Raw genomic sequence first — 13,852 nt, forward strand, 5'->3', positions numbered from 1 at the left:
ATAGGTCTTAAAACTAGGGAAGCGTCAGTGTATTCGACCAACAGGCATGCAAAAGATACTTAAACAGATTAAAAATTGAAGTTATAAAATGTCATTAAGTTGACTGTACCTTGTTCCAAGCCTTCAAATTGAGATAGCGACATCGTTTCTTACTGGCAACACCACAGTTCCGATGACGTCAGGCGCAATACCGGCTTTTTACAACGAGTTTTTGCGAATCCAGCAGGTAGGCTGCGCGCCATAACTCTGGTCATTGGCGATTTGTTTCTGGCAGAGGAAACACCTACTAGAAAATTTTTCGGAAAGATTTTCTAAATAGTTGCAGTTCCAAATGGATAAGGTAAATGATGATCCAGGTGCATCGGCTTTAACTGAGCACGAGCGCATGACCAGGTTAGAGGACGTGGTGAATAAATTAGCCCACGAGGTAAGATCTTTACGTGACAATTTTTCTGCTCGCCCGCGGGAATATTCCAGTGATTCGGACGTGTTATCAATCATATCGCCTGAAGATCTGGAAACTCCAAAGGCTCTTCCGGTGCCTAACCCCGGGCCTGTAAAGGACATTAACTTCAAACTCGAAACTACCCTCAAAACGTCGGGTGCGATAACCTCAAAGGAGCATGCTGATATTTTGGACAAGTTGCAGCATTTCAATTCGAACAACTGGTCTCAGGTACGGTACATAGATGCTCAGAACACGTACGTGTCATCACCCGGTTTTACCGATTTGGAGAGTAATGACATGGTCAAGTCTTTTGATCGTAACCGTGCCCTCGCCGTTACGGAAAAGACTCTAGCCGCAGTGTCTCATGCTCTCATCATACAAAATGAGAAATTGAAAGCAGGCTTTGAAACGTTCGTGTCTTGGATAGGCTCACAAGGTGATTGCACAGTGGAGGCGGTAGCTGAAAAAATCAACGAGGTATTCTCAGAAGGTGATTATTCCCGCATTCACTTAGACCTCTTGCAGATGGTCTGTGGCCGTCGGGCAGACATTATCCAGCAGCGACGTGATGGAGTATTGCATTACGTCAAGGATCGCTACATGAAAGAATGTCTGCGTAAAATCCCACCCACACAGGAGCACCTGTTCGAGGACAAGCGGTTCTCCGACTGCATAACGAAGAATGGAGGAATCGACAAGGTATTTTTCTGTCCACGCACTCCTACGCAAGGAGTTGCTACCAAACGAGCTCCTGCGCAAGGAGTCTCTCAGCCGGAGCAGGCCAAGAAGGCTGCGGATAATGCTAGCTTCCGCGTGTATCCTGGGCCTTCTGCTGCTCCTGCCCCAGCTCCTCAGGACAGAAAGCGAAAAGCTGGGCCATTTCGATCCAATCCTCGAGGTGACAGGTATTACAGGAACAGGCAAGGTAAGCGGTCTCGCAGACGCTACGACTGACTATCTCAGTTTTCAAGCGGGTCAACTGGAGCTTTTTATAGACCAATGGAAGGCTATGGGAGCTCCAGACTACATAATCAAAATTCTGTCTGGATACCGAATACCCTTTGTCAAGAAGCCGCCTCTAGTACACCCCGCCAGACTTTCTTCAAAATTAGTCACGAAGGAAAGTCCAGAAATGTTCATTCAAATGTCGACTATGATGGAACAGGGAGTGCTAGAGCCGGCTCCATTGACCCCAAGTTTTGTATCGAACATGTTTTTAGTTCCGAAAAAGGGCGGGAGCGTACGCCCTGTCTTCAACCTAAGACAGCTGAACAAGTACGTATATGTGGCCAAATTTCACCTTATCAACATGTACAAAGTCCCAGACTTTCTCCAACCACGAGATTGGCTAGTAAAGCTCGATCTCCACAACGCGTACTTTCATATTCCGGTCAATGCCTCACATCGGAGATTTCTAAGGGTAATATTTCAGCGCCGACTTTGGCAAGTGACAGCCTTACCCTTCGGGCTGGCATCGTCTCCGCGGACATTTGCCCTAGTGACCAATTGGATTGCGGAAGTACTCAGATCTCGTGGTATCAGGGTGATCGTATATTTGGACGATTTTCTTCTTGCATGCCAAAGCCGATCATTGCTCCAAAATCAAGTAAGTCTAACGCTACAGATCCTCGAAAGCCTAGGATGGACAATGAATTACGGAAAGTCTGTCTTGACTCCTCAGAGGTCCATCGAGTTCCTGGGTATTTGCTGGGACCCTTGGAACAATCTGAAGTCCCTTCCGGAGGAAAAGATCCAAAATCTACTACAAAAATGCCGAACAATGGTAGATCGAAGGTGCGCTTCATTAAAGCAGGTCCAATCTTTCCTAGGTCTAGTGAACTTCGCCAGCTTCGTGGTTCCGAGGGGTCGACTCAACAGCAGACTGTTGATGAGGTTTTGCAACCAGTTGCTGCGCATATCTCCAAGGAAGAAGGTAAAACTGCCAATAACTCTATACACCGAGATAGAATGGTGGATCAATCACGTAGCTGCCACGTCCCCTCTTCATCCTCCAGCGCCCCAATTCTTTTTGACTACAGATGCGTCGGGTCAGGGTTGGGGCGCCCTGCTGAACAACGAGCAGTTAGCTGGCCAGTGGACGCATCGGGAGGCTCGCCAACATTCAAATCTATTAGAAATGATGGCTGTACAGAAGGTAATAACTTTGCAGAGCCGCTTGTTAACGCGATCCTCCCTAATGATTATGTCGGACAATCGGACGGTTGTGTCGTATTTGCGCAACGAAGGCGGTACGAGGTCAGAGCAGATGATGGAGATGACTTATCGGATATTGAATGTATTGGACCGCCATCACATTCACATGGCCATCCAGTTCATTCCCGGCAGGTACAACATAGAGGCGGACAGACTGTCGAGGCTTCGCGGTCAGTCGGAATGGCATCTGCTCTCTCCAGCGACGGACCAGATATTCCAGGTTTTGGGTACGCCGCAAATAGATCTCTTCGCGTCGAGGAGAGCACATGTGGTACCGATATACGCGACTCTAGACCCGACGGATCCAGATGCGACCTTCGTCGATGCGTTCAGTCGGAGATGGGAGTATCAACTGGCCTGGATTTCCCCCCCCCGTGTCTAATTCCGAGGGTTCTCAGTCACCTGAACGACGCAGAGGGTATGTACATACTAATAGTGCCGAATTGGGAGAAGGTGTTTTGGCGCAGCGACCTGAAGAACCGATCCCTGGCTCTTCCAATGGAAATTCGAGATCTGGAGAACCGGTTAGTAGACACACAGACTCTGAGACCTCCAACCGATGTCAAGCGGATAGCTTTGGAAGTCTGGCTGATACAGGGTGGGCCCCATTGTTAGATACTTGGAGCGATAAGCAAAGAGATTTACTCGCAAGCGGTTGGCGGAAATCCTCGTTAGCTTCCTACAAGCCAGCATGGTTAAGATGGTGCAGATGGTGTACTGCCCATAATATTGCCAAAGACAATCCTGAACCGCAGGATTTGGCGCGATTCCTGACAGACTTGCACTTGGTAGAAAAGTTATCACATAGTACAATTTGCTTACACAAATCGGTTGTCTCAACTTTTTGCCCCGTTCGTTCGGGCCCACCGCTTAGCTCTCATATTGTTGTCCGCCAGGCTTTAAAAGCTATAGCTCTCAGTAGACCAACTCCTAGTAAGGATAGTATATGGGACGTTAGAGACTTGTGTACTTATTTAGAGAATAACGAACCTTTGCAAACCAGTTTATTCGAGGTCTCAAAGAGGTGTGCAATTTTGTTATTGCTATGTTCAGGGAGACGCGTGCATGACCTGACTTTATTGAATATAAATGATTCTTGTTGTAAGATTGATTCTGATTGTATTATATTTTGGCCCGAATTCGGTTCCAAGACGGACAATGTATCACGTAGACAGTCTGGTTGGAAATTATTAGCTTGTGATTACAATAAAAATATAGATCCTGTTTATTGGATAAAAACGTTGATTTCCTTGTCTCAGAACCGAAGAGGGAAAATAAATAATTTATTTATTTCTACATGTGGTCCTGTAAAGCCAGCTTCACGAACCATCATTGGTGGTTGGATTAAAGCAGTTCTTAAAGACGCTAATATAAATAGTAGTGCGGGCAGTGTCCGTTCGGCGGTTGCTTCGTCAGGCTGGCTTGACAATCATAACATTAATGATATCTTGAAAAGAGGTAATTGGCAAAGTGCTGTCACTTTTCATAGGTTTTACAAGAAAACTGTGAATAGTCAGATTTCACATTCCAATCCATTAGATAGATGTTTTGATTCAATTTAATTTGCGTAATCAATTTGATGATCAATTGTAACAATATGGTTTTTCATATCAATGCAATATATTTTTTCTTATAAGAAATTCTATCTAATGTTTTATTCACATTGGCGATCTACTTGTTGTTGACAATCCTCACTCATCCAGCAGTCGATAACAAACACTTCTCAATTTGAAGGCTTGGAACAAGGTACAGTCAACTTAATAGACAAATTTTACCTAAAAATAAAATTTATATTAAGTTACTTACCTTGTTCCAAGCCTGATTTCATTGCTGCCTGCTGGCATTTAATTTTTGAATTTTATCGTAGAGTTACACGGTTAATTTCATTCACATACACATATAATAATGCTTATTTTTCAGGAAAATAAGGTATGGTATTTAACATAGCTTTTATTTCAGCAGTAGGGTTTTGTTTTAAGCTTGTCTTTTCAGCCACGTCAACGTCAATGAACGTCAACGTCAATGAAATACCGTGCTACCCGCTGTAAACAAAACGAGCACCTACAGCTAATCTGAATACGGTGTTTGTTTACTTAATCCATCGCCACCTGTCTACCCACAGTGGCTATTTTGCCACCTGTCATTCTGCAGTGGCTACCTACCGTCAATATCGTCATATTGGACGGTAGGTCAAATTGAGAGTCCAATGACCAGAGTTATGGCGCGCAGCCTACCTGCTGGATTCGCAAAAACTCGTTGTAAAAAGCCGGTATTGCGCCTGACGTCATCGGAACTGTGGTGTTGCCAGTAAGAAACGATGTCGCTATCTCAATTTGAAGGCTTGGAACAAGGTAAGTAACTTAATATAAATTTTATTTTTAGGTAAAATTTGTCTAACATGTAACTAACTTACCTTCGGAAATTGCAAAACAATAAATTTTAAATCATGTCAAAAAATAGGGTAGGTTCACATTAAAGGTATTAATGGTTACAAAGCTAGGCAGAACGGAACGGTTATACATTCAATGTCAAAATAAAACTAACACAAAAACAATATAGGTAAATCAAAAATTGAATTGGAAAAAATACAGAAACATGAAATAAAAAAAATTAAATAGGGGAGTCAAATTTAAAAATCCGATTGTCTATGGTCACAACAGTAAGCAAACATGTGTTAACCGTTTTTATTTATTAATATTAGATCATGAGATCAGTCATTGCAGTTATTAAAGTTAAGAAAATCTGTTACTGAGTAGAAACAGTGCTCATTTAAAAAACTCAATCAGGTTTTTCTTAAAGACAACTTCGTTATCCGTCAACCTCAGCGATTTCGGCAAACAATTATATATTTTCGGCGCCATTGAAAAGAAACTTTTTGAAAAAGAGCCGATTTACCAGGTACTGGATGTATTTTGTCACAATTTCGTGCCCCCGTAAGGTGCCTGAACAGATGCATATTTCTTTTAACAAACATAGCTGTTTCTAGAATATATAAATCAAACACAGTTAACACTTTAAGTTGCTTAAAATATGGTCTACAGCTGTTAGTGCGTTTCAACTTACAAATGGATCTAATACACCGTTTTTGAGCTTTATGGACATCAGTGGCATGGCTGGAGTTCCCCCAGAAGATAATTCCATACCTTAAAGCTGAAGAAATATGGCCATGATAGGCGGACATAATAGCAGTACGGTTAACGACTTTATTTAACATAAATAAATTGTATGAGTATTTAACTAGTTTATTACAAAGAATGTCAGTGTGTGTATTCCAATTCATTTTATCGTCAATATGTAAACCTAGAAATTTTGTAGAATGAGTAATAGCTATATTATGATCTCTAAATGTCACACTAGTCAAGTCTTCGGTTTTTCTTTGTCTAAAGCTCATAATTGTTGTTTTTTGCAAATTAATTTTCAAATTATTCTCTTCCAACCAGTGTACTAATCTATCTAAACAACCAGATATTTCATCCCTATCATTAAGCACAATAGTGCAGTCATCAGCATACAACACTGTTGGATGTGGGATAGCTCCTGGGAGGTCGTTAATATATGCTAAAAAGAGCAAAGGCCCTAAAATGCTGCCTTGGGGCACTCCATACGTAACCAAACTGTCATCAGAAAAATGCTCGGATTCAATCTTGGTAAGATGTGATATTCTGGTTATGTTTGTGCGTTGAGTTCGACCGGTTAGGTATGATTCTATCAAACTATGCACATTACCTCTTACACCATATAGGTATAATTTGTCCAGCAGTATTTTGTGGTCAACATAGTCAAAGGCCTTAGTCATATCTATATAGACTGCATAAACTGGACGGCTCTCATCCATCCTCGTGTATATTTTTTGCAAAAAGTCATGTATGGCAGTAGTAATGGACAGATTTTTCCTGAAACCTTTTTGTTCATCACACAAAATTTTATTACATGCGAAAAAAGTATACAGCCGATTGTAAATCGCCTTTTCGAAGATTTTAGAAAATATTGTCAACAGAGCTATAGGTCTATACGAATTCATGTCCATCTTGTCACCCTTTTTGAATAACGGCTTAATAATTGTAATTTTAAGAGCGTTATAACATTTCGGCGTCGGGCGAAATTAGGTATTTTACCCGCCGCGCGAGCCCAATATGCCGACCCTTTCTAGCACGTCTTATCACTCGCTCGCACTACAATAATGGACAAAACAATCTTGATCCTTTCTATGGAATTTTGATAACAACCACAATCTACTATCTCGATATAAACTTTTGGTTTCTAATAAACATTATTTTGTACGAAAATACGAGAATATAGCGCGAAATAATATCAATTATGTTAAAATTTATTTAAAAAATTAAAGTAATAATTATAAAAGTAGATCCCATCCCAAATATTTGCTTTTGTTATATGATAAGTATTAGAGTAAAGTATAATTATATTAATATGATGATAAAATAAGACAAATACAATTCTAATTACTTCAAGGTGGTGCTCAGGGTCTGATGATGGAGCCAGATGGTGGTCACCAATATTAATGAACAATATGACTATACAACTTCGTGGTTTACATGTCATTCTAGCATTTCACTTTCACATTTCAAGTGCATATACCACGAGTATAGGTTTTCGGGTGTGCTGATTTAAAAATTAATGACCGATTTGGAATCTGACATTGCTGACTGTCACTTTGACACAAAAGTCGTCATGGGTGTCGTAAAATAGGTTTTAGGGGGTGCTGATTCCAAAATTAATGGCCAATGTGGAATCTGACATTGCTGACTGTCACTTTGACACAAAAGTCGTCATGGGTGTCGTCAAATAGGTTTGCGGGGGTGCTGATTCCAAAATTAATGAACAATGTGGAATCTGACATTGCTGACTGTCACTTTGACACAAAAGTCATCATGGGTGTCGTAAAATAGGTTTTAGGGGGTGCTGATTCCAAAAATAATGACTAATGTGGAATCTAACATTGCTGACTGTCACTTTGACACAAAAGTCGTCATGGGTGTCATCAAATAGGTTTCCGGAGGTGCTGATTTGAAAATTAATGACCGATTTGGAATCTTGACATTGCTGACTGTCACTTTGACACAAAAGTCGTCATGGGTGTCTTCAAAAAGGTTTCCGGGGGTGCTGATTCCAAAATTAACGACTATTTTGGAATCTCACAGTGCTAATTGTAATTTTGACACAAAAGGAATCATGGGTGTAGTCAAATAGTTTTTAGGGGGCACTGATTCCAAAATTAATGAAATGATTTAAAAAGTAATGACCGATTTGGAACCTGACATTGCACAGTACCCCTGGAAAGGAAACCTATTTGACGACACCCATAACGACTTTTATGTCAAAGTGACAGTCAGCAATGTCAGATTCCAAATTGATCATTAATATTGAGATCAGTACCCATGAAAACCTATTTGAAGACACCCATGATCACTTTTGTGTCAAAGTGACAGTCAACAGTGTCAGATTCCAAATTGGTCATTAGTTTTCAAACACCTCCGGATACCTATTTGACGACACCCATGACGACTTTTGTGTCAAAGTGACAGTCAGCAATGTCAGATTCCAAATTGGTCACTAATTTTGGAATCAGCACCCCTAAAACCTATTTTACGACACCCATGACGACTTTTGTGTCAAAGTGACAGTCAGCAATGTCAGATTGAACATTGGTCATTAATTTTGGAATCAGCACCCCTAAAACCTATTTTACGACACCCATGACGACTTTTGTGTCAGAGTGACAGTCAGCAATGTCAGATTGAACATTGGTCATTAATTTTGGAATCAGCACCCCTAAAACCTATTTTACGACACCCATGACGACTTTTGTGTCAGAGTGACAGTCAGCAATGTCAGATTGAACATTGGTCATTAATTTTGGAATCAGCACCCCCTAAAACCTATTTTACGACACCCATGACGACTTTTGTGTCAAAGTGACAGTCAGCAATGTCAGATTCCACATTGGTCATTAATTTTGGAATCAGCACCCCTAAAACCTATTTTACGACACCCATGACGACTTTTGTGTCAAAGTGACAGTCAGCAATGTCAGATTCCAAATTGGTCATTAATTTTGGAATCAGCACCCCCTAAAACCTATTTTACGACACCCATGACGACTTTTGTGTCAGAGTGACAGTCAGCAATGTCAGATTGAACATTAGTCATTAATTTTGGAATCAGCACCTCCTAAAACCTATTTTACGACACCCATGACGACTTTTGTGTCAAAGTGACAGTCAGCAATGTCAGATTCCACATTGGTCATTAATTTTGGAATCAGCACCCCCTAAAACCTATTTTACGACACCCATGACGACTTTTGTGTCAAAGTGACAGTCAGCAATGTCAGATTCCAAATTGGTCATTCATTTTGGAATCAGCACCCCCTAAAACCTATTTTACGACACCCATGACGACTTTTGTGTCAGAGTGACAGTCAGCAATGTCAGATTGAACATTAGTCATTAATTTTGGAATCAGCACCTCCTAAAACCTATTTTACGACACCCATGACGACTTTTGTGTCAAAGTGACAGTCAGCAATCTGAGGTACTACATATTCGTAATCTGAAAGTAATCAAGTCAATAATTTCAGTTATTTTGAATCGACTATGATTCCGAATTATTGGTAATAGTAATGATTGTATAGATGATTAGTGATTCCTTTACATGTAATGGTAATTTACCGTTTCACTTGATTACATTACAAGTAATCTGACACCCAGTAGTGTCAGATTACAAAGTAAAATCAAGTAATCGTGTAATCCGGAATCGATTACGATTTCCCCATCTCTGGGTTTAGTTATATGGTTCATTGGTACTGGTGACCACCATCTGGCTCCATCATCAGACCCTGAGTACCACCTCTTGTCAAAGGTCTTGTTGAGACGAACCCAACGAGCCTAAACACGAAGTCGTTTACTTACATGGTTCACTGGTACTGGTGACCACCTTCTGGCTCCATCATCAGATCCCGAGTACCATCTTGATGTGTCTTATCATCTTGACCGTATTGTAATTTTCACATTTTTATCATCACAACGTTGTAATACTTTAACATTTAAACATAACAAAGTATTACAAAAGCAAATATTTACGGATCTAGGATCAAATTCGTTGGTCGCTGTTTACACACACACAATGCGAGGATAGCCCGTGTAGAAACAAGGCGTCCGACCCACACAACAATAAATATTCTCGATCTCGACGTTTGCGATGAAAACTCGGAGACCAAAGCGACACACGTCTTACCTCCTCGAGCTCCGGCGCGGCACTGAAATCGCAGGCGTCCGTCGCCGGTAAAATAGCGACAGGAAGGCTAGTTTTCAAAAAATTGGCAAAAAATCATGATAAAATATTATAACGACAAATGGATAACAGCAGTTTAAGCACATTATGCAGATTATTTATATACTAAAATAACTTCGATAACATGTAGATTTTCGGAGAAATGATCACTTGTTTCGATGTATTTTCAAGACAAAATTGAGTTCGTTTTACTTTCAATTTCTCAATTTCAAAGGATTAAATGATAAATATTGTTTAATGGGCCTTAAGTACAAGATATTTGGAACTTAAATTTACCTCATTTATGAGAGTGATCTTATCAAATTGTACATAATAAGAGCTCCGAATTCTGTGCTTCACGCGGTTTTTCCTAAACGAGCATCAGAAAAACAATCATTACTAATTGAAAAAGCTTTTTTTTTCATATGTTTTTTATTTAACCGACAGTTAATAAGATGTTCTAACTGAAACAAGTACTTTCACTGTCTTTTAGTATGAGTAAAGTGTACAATTTTGTCGATAAATATTGTGCATTTTACAATATATCGCCTTTTTTTGTCATAGCGCTCTTAAGGCTGTCAGGGAAAGATCCTTCTTCTATACACCTATTCAGTATAAAACTTAGTACCGGGGAAATTGTGTTTGCTACTGCTTTAACTACTTTTGTTGTAACAGTATCATAGCCCGTGCTAGTAGTGTTTTTAAGATTTCTAATTATTTCAAAAATTTCGTAAGGATCGGTAGGTTTCATGAATAACGAATTGTGTTTATTGTGGGTACGTGATAAGGTTGTGTGTATGGGTTTGTTGCAATTGCTTTTAACCTGATGAACAAAAAAGTCGTTGAATTTTTCAGCAATCTCACTTGCATTAAAAACCTTTTGCCCATCTGCAATAATAGCTGAGATATTTTCTTTTGGAAAATTTGTCTCATTGTTATTTATAATTTTCCAAGTGGCTTTAACTTTGTTTTCAGCTGTCAAAATTTCATAATTATTTTGGCATTTCTTTGTTTGTTCAATCACTTGCCTCAATTTTTTAGAGTATACTTTATATTTATTTTTATGTGTTTCCTCTTTGGTTGACCTATATGTCCACAACATTTTCCTTTTGTTCTTACAACATAGTTTTATACCACGAGTAATCCATTTCGGCTTTTTAGTCGTGTAGATTTTAATTTTAACAGTGGGAAAACAAAGATCATAAAAAAGTTTAAAAGATTCAAAAAACCTATTATATGAATCATTAGCATTAGATGCAGAATATACTTCGCCAAATTGGAGTTCGCTTAGACAACCAATGAATTTATCTATGTTATCTTGAGAGTAGTCTCGTTTAAAAGTATACCAGTATTTTAGTTTGCAATATTTCTTCACGGGACATTTTAATATTTGGGCATTATGATCAGATAAAGCGAATTCGTAAAGACCTACGGTGCAACCACGAACATTATGAATTATATTATCAATGCAAGTACCGCTGCATTGACGTGTAGGTGTATTTACTGATAACTTCATATTATAACTAAGTACCATGTTTCTAAATTCCTTACTATACTTAGTATCTTCAAGAATGTTTATATTAAAATCACCACACAAAATTAATTTCTTCTGCTTATCGTAGCTATATAGATTAAAAATGTCATCAAGATTGTTGAAAAATATGTCAAAATGTTTGCTTATCCTACTAGGCGGCCTATAAATACAGAAAACAGTTATGTTGAAGTCAGTGAGTTCGATAGCACAACACTCAAATATACATGAAATGCAAAATTTTGAGGCTGTATCTATTACTTTGTAATTAATTCCATTTTTTACTAAAATGCAGGCACCTCCATGTCGAACAGCCCTAGTAAAGTTAGACGAGAGTTTATAATTTGAAATTTGTAACATGTTAAGATCATTATTTATCATATTGTGCTCAGAAATGCAGATAACATCAATTGATTTATTAGTCTTTGAAAGGTCATCTAGTGCTAGGCTTAAGAGGTCAGATTTATTCAGTAGTCCATCAATGTTTTGATGCATTATGTTGATATGATTAGTTACGAAAAAACGTGTCATCATTTATTTTATCATTTGGATTGTTTGCGTTGCAGGAAACATCATGTGTGCTATCAATTAAATTATTCGTATTGAAATTAAGTTCTTTCGTCTCCTCAATTTCCTCAATCTTGCTATGTACATTATATACTAAATAATTAATATCGATGTCCTGTAAGAAATTTCTTAGATCGTTCATTATAGTCCTCATACCATTATTATTTATAAGACCCAAACGACTTGTAAACATAGTTTGGTCGTAATCTAGATTTCTGTTAGAGTCTAAGATCCAAGCATATTTATGTGTAATCACATCTAAATGTAACATGTTGTTGAAAACTTCAATTCTGGTATTGAAAATGTTTGAAAAGTCTCCAGACCTATAGGTTGGAGCACATAGAATAAAGTTTGTATGAGTAAGACCCTGAAGTTTTTCGCGAATGTATGCAATTAAATTGTGGTAGTTGCATGTAGATGTGAAATCATTATCTCCTATAAAAATTGTACAATAGTCCGTATCGGATAGATTTTTGGTTCTTTCTTTAATGTTTCTTAATAATTCTTTAACACCTCCACCGGAGTGATAAAGTGGCACAAATCGAAACTATTATTAAACATATTAAGAGCTATGTTTGTTATTTTATTTTTGTTGTTTGCGCTTAAAATGTACATTTTTCTTTTATTTGTTATGTCTAAGGCTAAGGTGCTTGACGATTGGCTTGTGTGTGTAATTTCTTCTTGTGATCTTGCTAATGGAACATACTGTGCTTGTTGAATTGTTTGTTCCAAGTCCTTAATCTTTAAATTCAAAACTATAATTTCGTCGTTCGCTTCACTCAGTTTTGTTTGGAGAAGTTGTATTCTTTCCTCAAGATCATTTACCTTGGGACTAGCTGAATTACTAGATGGACTATCTAAACGTCGTTTCCTATTTGGTGTTCTTCGATTCTGTAGAGGTGGGGATGTACAAATTGTTTTTAATGCCTGTATCTCTTGTGTTAACTTATTTATTTGTCTCTTCATGTCGTTGTTTTCTATTATAACGTTTTCTAATTCGTTTTCCGTGCTACTTAACTTTAAAGTTAAATCAGTCATTTGAGCTTTCAAATCATGTGCTGCTGGTGGTTCGCACACCGTATCCGCACTTCTTGACAAAATATCTTCCATAAGAGAATCGATTGATTCGTCATCACTGTCAAACTCCCGTAAGGATTCCTTAGATTGAGCTTTTGTTAGTAAGTTTATATTAAGGATGTCAGTATCATTTCCATTGTTGGCATTATTGGTATCGTCAGGAATAGTAGTGATGTCATTTTTATTGTATGTGTCGATGGTAGTAATGTCGGATCCATTTCCATCGTTGGCATTATTTGTAACGTCAGAAATAGTGGTGATGTCAATTTTATTGTATGTATCGATGGTAGAAATGTCAGACCCATTTGTGGGTTCGATCGGTTTTGAAGATTCAGTGGTGTAAGACGCTTCGGCAGTATTAATAATTTCGGTAGCTTCACTAGAATTAGGGGATCCGCTTGTACTGGGCGTATCAATGGTCTTTAAGGATTTCGATATACAAGTTCTTTTCTTCTTAGGGGTGTCATTTATAGGGATATTTGTCCTTTTGTTGACAGTCTGCTTTTTGCATGGTGGTTGGGGTTTCCTTCTCGTGGTGACATTGGATGTTTTCGTTTTTTCTGACATTTTTTGTTATTTTCAGTTATTAATATATGTTATATTCAATAATTATCGTCTCGTATAGGCTCATATGATATCAATATAATATAAAATTTCTTAAAATAGTTCTGCGTCAATTAGTATTCTATGTCAGGTGATAGTAGTGTCAGTTTAATATATTTATT

The 13,852-nt window shown here is 38.4% G+C and overlaps 1 protein-coding gene across 1 annotated transcript in view; it reads right to left on the bottom strand.

The window, feature by feature from the left end:
- LOC125227208 (uncharacterized protein C05D11.1-like) overlaps positions 1–13,852 on the bottom strand; it is a 35,912-nt gene that overhangs the window by 10,574 nt on the left and 11,486 nt on the right. The window lies entirely within an intron of this gene.

This window comes from Leguminivora glycinivorella, chromosome 6, assembly GCF_023078275.1.
Source record: "Leguminivora glycinivorella isolate SPB_JAAS2020 chromosome 6, LegGlyc_1.1, whole genome shotgun sequence".
NCBI classification, from domain to species: Eukaryota; Metazoa; Arthropoda; class Insecta; order Lepidoptera; family Tortricidae; genus Leguminivora; species Leguminivora glycinivorella.